Raw genomic sequence first — 7306 nt, 5'->3', positions numbered from 1 at the left:
TGTGCCTCCTGCACGTTTGCGCGACCCGTTTGCCTGACGCTCCGTCGTGCCTTTGTTCGGGCGGGTCGGGTCGTGCTGTGCGTGGGTGCTCGGGCACACGTGGCAGTGCCAAAAATGCTAAGTCATGACCCCCAATTTTGTTCGGGTCGGGTCGTGTCGTGTCGTGTGTGGGTGCCCATGCAAACACGTTCGGGCGGGTCGGGTCGGCTGGCACAAGGCCTGTCGGGCCGTGTCATACCGTTTGTGGGTGCCCGGGCACACGTGGGCGTGCCAAAAATGCTAAGTCGTGACCGCCCGTGTGTCTTCTGCACGTTTGTGTGGCCCGTTTGCCTGATGCTCCCTCGTGCCTTCGTTCGGGTCGTGCGCCCACGGAAACCACGAAATTTCGTTCGGGTCGTGCGCCAATGGAAACCCCAAATTTCGTTCACGCGGGTCGGGACGTGTCGTGTGTGGGTGCTCGTGCAAACGGGTCGGGTCGTGTCATGTCGTGTCATGTGACGGCACCCAGGGCACACGTGGCCATATAAAAAATGCTAAGTTGTGAAGGGGGGTGGGCCTTGTGCACGATCGTGCTGCCCTTTTGCCCGAATCTCTCTTGTGACTTCGTTTTGGTCGTGTGTCGGAGCCCACGTAAACTCGTTTGAGCGGGTCATTTGTCGTGTAAACACTCGTTCGGGCGGGTCACTTGCCATGAAAACGCATTCGGGCAGGTCGTTTAAGGGCGCCCATGTAAACTCGTTCGGGCGGGTCGGGCGAGGTCGTCCGTGCAAAAATGTTCAGACGGATCAGGCGAGGGCATCCGTGCAAACCAGTTTTGGCGAGGGCGTCCGTGCAAACCCGTTCGGGCGGGTCGTTCGAGCGGGTCGGGCGAGCGCGTCCATGCAAACCCATTCAGGCGGGTTGGGGGAGGGCATCCGTGCAAACTCATTTGGGCGTGTCATTTGAGGGTGCCCGTGTGAACTCGTTCGGGTGGGTCGTTCGGGAGAGGGCGCACCCGGGCGAACGAGCCCGTATAAAAAATGCTAAGTTGTGACCGAGGTTGGCTTTGTAAACGTTCATGCAGCTCGTTTGCCCAGCTCTCGCTTGTCGCTTCGTTTCGGTCGTTCGAGAACCCATGCAAAATCGTTCGGACGGGTCGTTTGAGGGTGCCTGTGTGAATTCATTCGGGCGGGTCATTTGACGGCGCCCGTGTGAACTTGTTCGGGCGGGTCGTTTGAGGGCGCCCGTGTGAACTCGTTCGGGCGGGTTGTTTGAGGGCGCCTGTGTGAACTCGTTCGGGGCGGGTCATTTGAGGGCGCCCGTGTGAACTCATTCGAGCGGGTCGTTCGGGCGAGGACGCGCCCGGGCGAATGAGCCCGTATCAAAAATGATAAGTTGTGACCCGAGGTTGGCTTTGTGCACGTTCGTGCAGCTCGTTTTCTTGGCTCTCCCTTGTTGGTTCGTTTCGGTCATTCGAGCGGGTCGTTTGAGGGCGCCCATGTGAACTCGTTCGGGCGGGTCGTTTGTGTGGGTCATTCAGGTGGGTCGTTTGAGGGCGCCCGTGTGAACTCGTTCGGGCGGGCCATTCAGGCGAGGGCGCGCCGGGGCGAACGAGCCCGTATCAAAAATGCTAAGTTGTGACCCAAGGCTGGCTATGTGCACGTTCGTGTAGCTCGTTTGCCCGGCTCTCCCTTGTCGGTTCGTTTCGGTCATTCGAGTGGGTCGTTTGAGGGCGCTCGTGTGAACTCATCCGTGCAAACCCGTTCGGCGAGGGCGTCCGTGCAAACCCGTTCGGGCAGGTCGTTCGGGCGGGTCTGGCGAGTGCGTCTGTGCAAACCCATTTAGGCGTGTCGGGGGAAGGCATCCATGCAAACTTGTTCAAGCGTGTCGTTTGAGGGTGCCCGTGTGAACTCGTTCGGGCGGGTCGTTCGGGCGAGGGCGCGCCCGTATAAAAAATGCTAAGTTGTGACCTGAGGTTGGCTTTGTACATGTTCGTGCAGCTCGTTTGCTCGGCTCTCCCTTGTCGCTTCGTTTTGGTCGTTCGGGCCCCATGCAAAATCATTCGGACGGGTCGTTTGAGGGCGCCCGTGTGAACTTGTTCGGGCGGGTCGTTCGGGCAGGTCGTTTGACGGCGCCCGCGTGAACTCATTCGGGCGGGTCGTTAAGGCGGGTCATTTGAGGGCGCCTGTGTGAACTCGTTCGGGCGGGTCGTTCGGGTGAGGGCGCGCCCGGGCGAACGAGCCCGTATCAAAAATGCTAAGTTGTGACCCGAGGTTGACTTTGTGCACGTTCGTGAAGATCGTTTGCCCAGCTCTGCTGCCTTGTCGGTTCGTTTCGGTCGTTCGGGCGGGTCGTTTGAGGGCCCCCGTGTGAACTCGTTCGGGCGGGTCATTCGGGCGAGGGAGCACCCGGGCGAACGAACCCGTATCAAAAATTCTAAGTTGTGACCCGAGGTTGGCTTTGTGCACGTTCGTGCAGCTTGTTTGCCCGTCTCTCCCTTGTCAGTTCGTTTCGGTCGTTCGGGCGGGTCGTTCGAGGGCGCCCATGTGAACTCGTTCGGGCGAGGGCATGCCCGCGAACGAGCCGTACCAAAAATGCTAAGTTGTGACCTGAGGTTGGCTTTGTGCACATTCATGCAGCTCGTTTGCCCGACTCTCCCTTGTCGGCTCGTTTTGGTGGTTCGAGCAGGTCGTTTGAGGGCGCCCGTGTGTACTTGTTCGGGCGGGTCGTTTGGGAGAGGGCGCACCTGGGCAAATGAGCCCGTATCAAAAATGGTAAGTTGTGACCCGAGGTTGGCTTTATGCACATTCATTCAGCTCATTTGTTGGGCTCTCCCTTGTTGCTTCATTTCAGTCGTTCAGGCGGGTCGTTTGAGGGTGCCCGTGTGAACTCGTTCGGGTGGGTCGTTCGCGCGCGGTCATTTTAGGGCGCCCGTGTGAACTCGTTCGGGCGGGTCATTTGAGGGCGCACATGTGAACTCGTTCGGGCAGGTCGTTTGAGGGCACCCGTGTCAAAAATGCTAAGTTGTGACCCGAGGTTGGCTTTGTGCACATTCGTGCAACTCATTTGCCCGTTCTCCCTTGTCGGATCGTTTCGGTCGTTCGGGCAGGTCGTTTGAGGGCGCCCGTGCGAACTCGTTCAGGCGGGTCGTTCGGGCGAGGGCGCGCCCGGGCGAATGAGCCCGTATCAAAAATGCTAAGTTGTGACCCGAGGTTGGCTTTGTGCACGTTTGTTCAGCTCGTTTTCCAGGCTCTCCCTTGCTGCTTCGTTTTGGTCGTTCGAGCGGGTCATTTGAGGGCGCGCGTGTGAACTCGTTCGGGCGGGTCGTTTGAGGGTGCTTGTGTGAACTCGTTCGGGCAGGTTGTTCGGGTGGGTCGTTTTGCACATGGTTTGGGCGGGTCATTCGGGCGAGGGCGCGCCCGCGCGAACGAGCTCATATCAAAAATGCTAAGTTTTGACCCGAGGTTGGCTTTGTGCACATTCATGCAGCTCGTTTGCCCGGCTCTCCCTTGTCGGTTTGTTTCGGTCGTTCAGGCGGGTCGTTTGAGGGCGCCCATGTGAACTTGTTCGGGTGGGTCGTTTGGGTGAGGGCATGCATGGGCGAACAAGCCCGTACCAAAAATACTAAGTTATGACCCGAGGTTGGCTTTCTGCACGTTCGTGCAGCTCGTTTGCCTGGCTCTCCCTTGTCGGTTCGTTTCGGTCGTTCGGGCGAGTCATTTGAGGGTGCCCGTGTGAACTCATTCGGGCGAGTCGTTTGAGAGCGCCCGTGTGAACTCGTTTGGGTGAGGGTGCGCCCGGGCGAACGAGCCCATATCAAAAATGCTAAGTTGTGACCCGAGGTTTGCTTTTTGCACGTTCATTCAGCTCGTTTTCTGGGCTCTCCCTTGTTGCTTCGTTTTGGTCGTTCGGGTGGGTTGTTTGAGGGAGTTTGTGTGAACTTGTTCGGGCTGGTCGTTCGGGCAGGTCATTTGAGGGCGCTCGTGTGAACTTGTTTGGGCAGGTTGGTCGGGCGAGGGCGCGCCAGGGCGAACGAGCCCGTATCAAAAATGCTAGGTTGCGACCCGAGGTTGGCTTTGTGCACGTTCGTGCAGCTCATTTTCCCAGCTCTCCCTTGTCGATTCGTTTCGCTCGTTCGAGTGGGTCGTTTGAGGGTGCCCATGTGAACTCGTTTGGGCAGGTCGTTTGAGGGCGCCCATGTGAACTCGTTCAGGCGGGTCGTTCAGGCGGATCGTTTGAGGGCGCCCGTGTGAACTCGTTCGGGCAGGTCGTTTGGGCGAGGGCGTGCCCGGGTGAACGAGCCCATATAAAAAATGCTAAGTTGTGACCCGAGGTTGGCTTTGTGCACGTTCGTGCAACTCGTTTGCCTGGCTCTCCCTTGTCGGTTCGTTTCGGTCGTTCGGGCGGGTCATTTGAGGGCGCCCGTGTGAACTCGTTCGGGCGGGTCGTTCGGGTGAGGGCGCGCCCAGGCGAATGAGCCCGTATCAAAAGTGCTAAGTTATGACCCGAGGTTGGCTTTGTGCACATTCGTGTAGCTCGTTTGCCTGAATCTCCCTTGTCGGTTTGCTTCGGTCGTTTGGGCGGGTCGTTCGTTTGGGGGCGCCCGTGTGAACTCGTTCGAGCGGGTCGTTCGGGCGAGGGCGCACCCGGGCGAACGATCCCATATCAAAAATGCTAAGTTGGGACCCGAGGTTGGTTTTGTGCACATTCGTGCAGCTCGTTTTCCTGACACTCCCTTGTCGGTTCATTTCGGTCGTTCAGGCGGGTCGTCTGAGGGCGCCCGTGTGAACTCGTTCAAGCGGGACGTTAGGGTGAGTGCGCGCCTAGGCGAACTAGCCCATATAAAAAATGCTAGGTTGTGACCCGAGGTTGGCTTTGTGCATGTTCATGCAGCTCGTTTGCTCAGTTCTCCCTTGAAGCTTCATTTCGTTCGTTCGGGCGCCCATGTAAAATCGTTGGGTCGAGTCATTTGAGGGTGCCCGTGTGAACCCGTTCGGGCGGGTCATTGGGGCGAGGGCATGCCTGGGGCAATGAGCCCGTATCAAAAATGCTAAGTTGTGACTAGAGGTTGGCTTTATGCACGTTCGTGCAGCTCATTTGCCCGGCACTCCCTTGTCGGTTCGTTTCGGTCATTTGGGTGGGTCGTTTGAGGGCGCCCGTGTGAACTTGTTCGGGCGCGTCGTTCGGGCGAGGGCGCGCCCAGGCGAACGAGCCCATATCAAAAATTGTAAGTTGTGACCCGAGGTTGGCTTTGTGCAGGTTCGTGCAGCTCGTTTTCCTAGCTCTCCCTTGTCGGTTCATTCCAGTCGTTCGGGCACCCATGCAAAATCGTTCGGGCGGGTCGTTTGAGGGCGCCCGTGTGAACTCGTTTGGGCGGGTCGTTCAGGCGAGGGAGCGCCTGGGCGAACGAGCCCATATCAAAAATTCTAAGTTGTGACCCGAGGTTGGCTTTATGCACATTCGTGCAGCTCGTTTGCCCGGCTCTCCCTTGTCGGTTCGTTTCGGTCATTCAGGCGGGTCGTTTGAGGGCGCCCGTGTGAACTATTTCGGGTGCGTCGTTCGGGCGAGGGTGCACCCGGGCGAATGAGCCCGTATAAAAAAAGCTAAGTTGTGACCCGAGGTTGGATTTGTGCATGTTCGTGCAGCTCGTTTTCCCGGCTCTCCCTTGTCAGTTCGTTTCGGTCGTTCGGGCGCCCATGAAAAATCGTTCGGGCGGGTCATTTGAGGCCGCTCGTGTGAACTCGTTCGGGTGGGTCATTCGGGCAAGGGCGCGCCCAGGTGAACGAGCCCGTATCAAAAATTCTATGTTGTGACCCGAGGTTGGCTTTGTGCATGTTCATGCAGCTCGTTTTGCCGGCTCTCCCTTATCGCTTCGTTTCGGTCATTCGGGTAGGTCATTTGAGGGCATCCATGTGAACTCATTCGGGTGGGTCGTTTTGGCGAGGGCACGCCTGAGCGAACGAGGCCGTATCAAAAATGCTAATTTGTGACCCGAGGTTGACTTTGTGCACGTTCGTGTAGCTCATTTTCCCGACTCTCCCTTGTCGCTTCGTTTCAGACGTTCGGGCGGGTTGTTTGAGGGCGTCTGTGTGAACTCGTTCGGGCGAGGGTACGCCTGATTAAACAAGCCTGTATAAAAAATGCGAAGTTGTGACCCGAGGTTGGCTTTGTGCACGTTCGTGCAGCTCGTTTACCCGGCTCTCCCTTGTCAGTTCATTTCGGTCATTCGTGCGGGTCGTTTGAGGGCGCTCGTGTGAACTCGTTCGGGCGGGTCGTTCGGGCTGGTCGTTTGGGGGCGCCCGTGTGAACTCGTTCGGGGGGGTCGTTCGGTCAGGTCGTTTCAGGGCGACTGTGTGAACTCGTTCGGGCGGTCGTTCAGGCAGGTCATTTGAGGGCGCTCGTGTGAACTCGTTCGGGCGGGCCGTTCGGGCGAGGATGCACCCGAGCGAATGAGCCCATATTAAAAATGCTAAGTTGTGACCCGAGGTTGGATTTGTGCATGTTTGTGCAGCTCATTTTCCTGGCTCTCCCTTGTCGGTTCGTTTCAGTCGTTTTGGCAGGTCGTTTGAGAGCGCACGTGTGAATGTGTTCGGGTGGGTCGTTCGGGCGAGGGATCACCCGGGAGAACCAGCCCGTATCAAAAATGCTAAGTTGTGACCTTAGGTTGGCTTTGTGCACGTTCATGCAGCTCGTTTACCTGGCTCTCCCTTGTCGGTTCGTTTCGATCGTTCGGGCGGGTCGTTTGAGGGCGCCCGTGTGAACTCGTTCGGGCGAGGGTGCGCTGGGGCGAACGAGCCCATACCAAAAATGCTAAGTTGTGACCTGAGGTTGGCCTTGTGCATGTTCGTGCAGCTCGTTTGCCTGGCTCTCCCTTGTCGCTTCATTTCGGTCGTTCAGGCGAGTCGTTTGAGGGCGCCCGAGTGAACTCGTTTGGGCGGGTTGTTCGGGCGAGGGCACGCCTAGGCGAACGAGCCCATATTAAAAATGCTAAGTTATGACCTGAGGTTGGCTTTGTGCACGTTCATTCAATTCGTTTACCGGGCTCTCCCTTGTTGCTACGTTTCGGTCGTTCGGGAGGGTCGTTTGAGGGCACCCGTGTGAACTCGTTCGGGCGGGTCATTTGAGGGCGCCCGTGTGAACTCGTTCGAGCGGGTCGTTTGAGGGCGCCCGTGTGAACTCGTTCGGGCGGGTCGTTTGGGCGGGTCATTTGAGGGCGCCCGTGTGAACTCGTTCGGGCAGGTCGCTCGGGTGAGGGCACTCCCGAGCGAACGACCCCATATCAAAAATGATAAGTTGTGACTCGAGGTTGGCATTGTGCATGTTGGTG

This window comes from Pinus tabuliformis, chromosome 7 (genome assembly GCF_031772625.1).
Source record: "Pinus tabuliformis cultivar Carrire ecotype Pingquan chromosome 7, CPIR1, whole genome shotgun sequence".
Classification (NCBI taxonomy): domain Eukaryota; kingdom Viridiplantae; phylum Streptophyta; class Pinopsida; order Pinales; family Pinaceae; genus Pinus; species Pinus tabuliformis.
Note: the sequence above shows the minus strand (reverse complement) of the source record.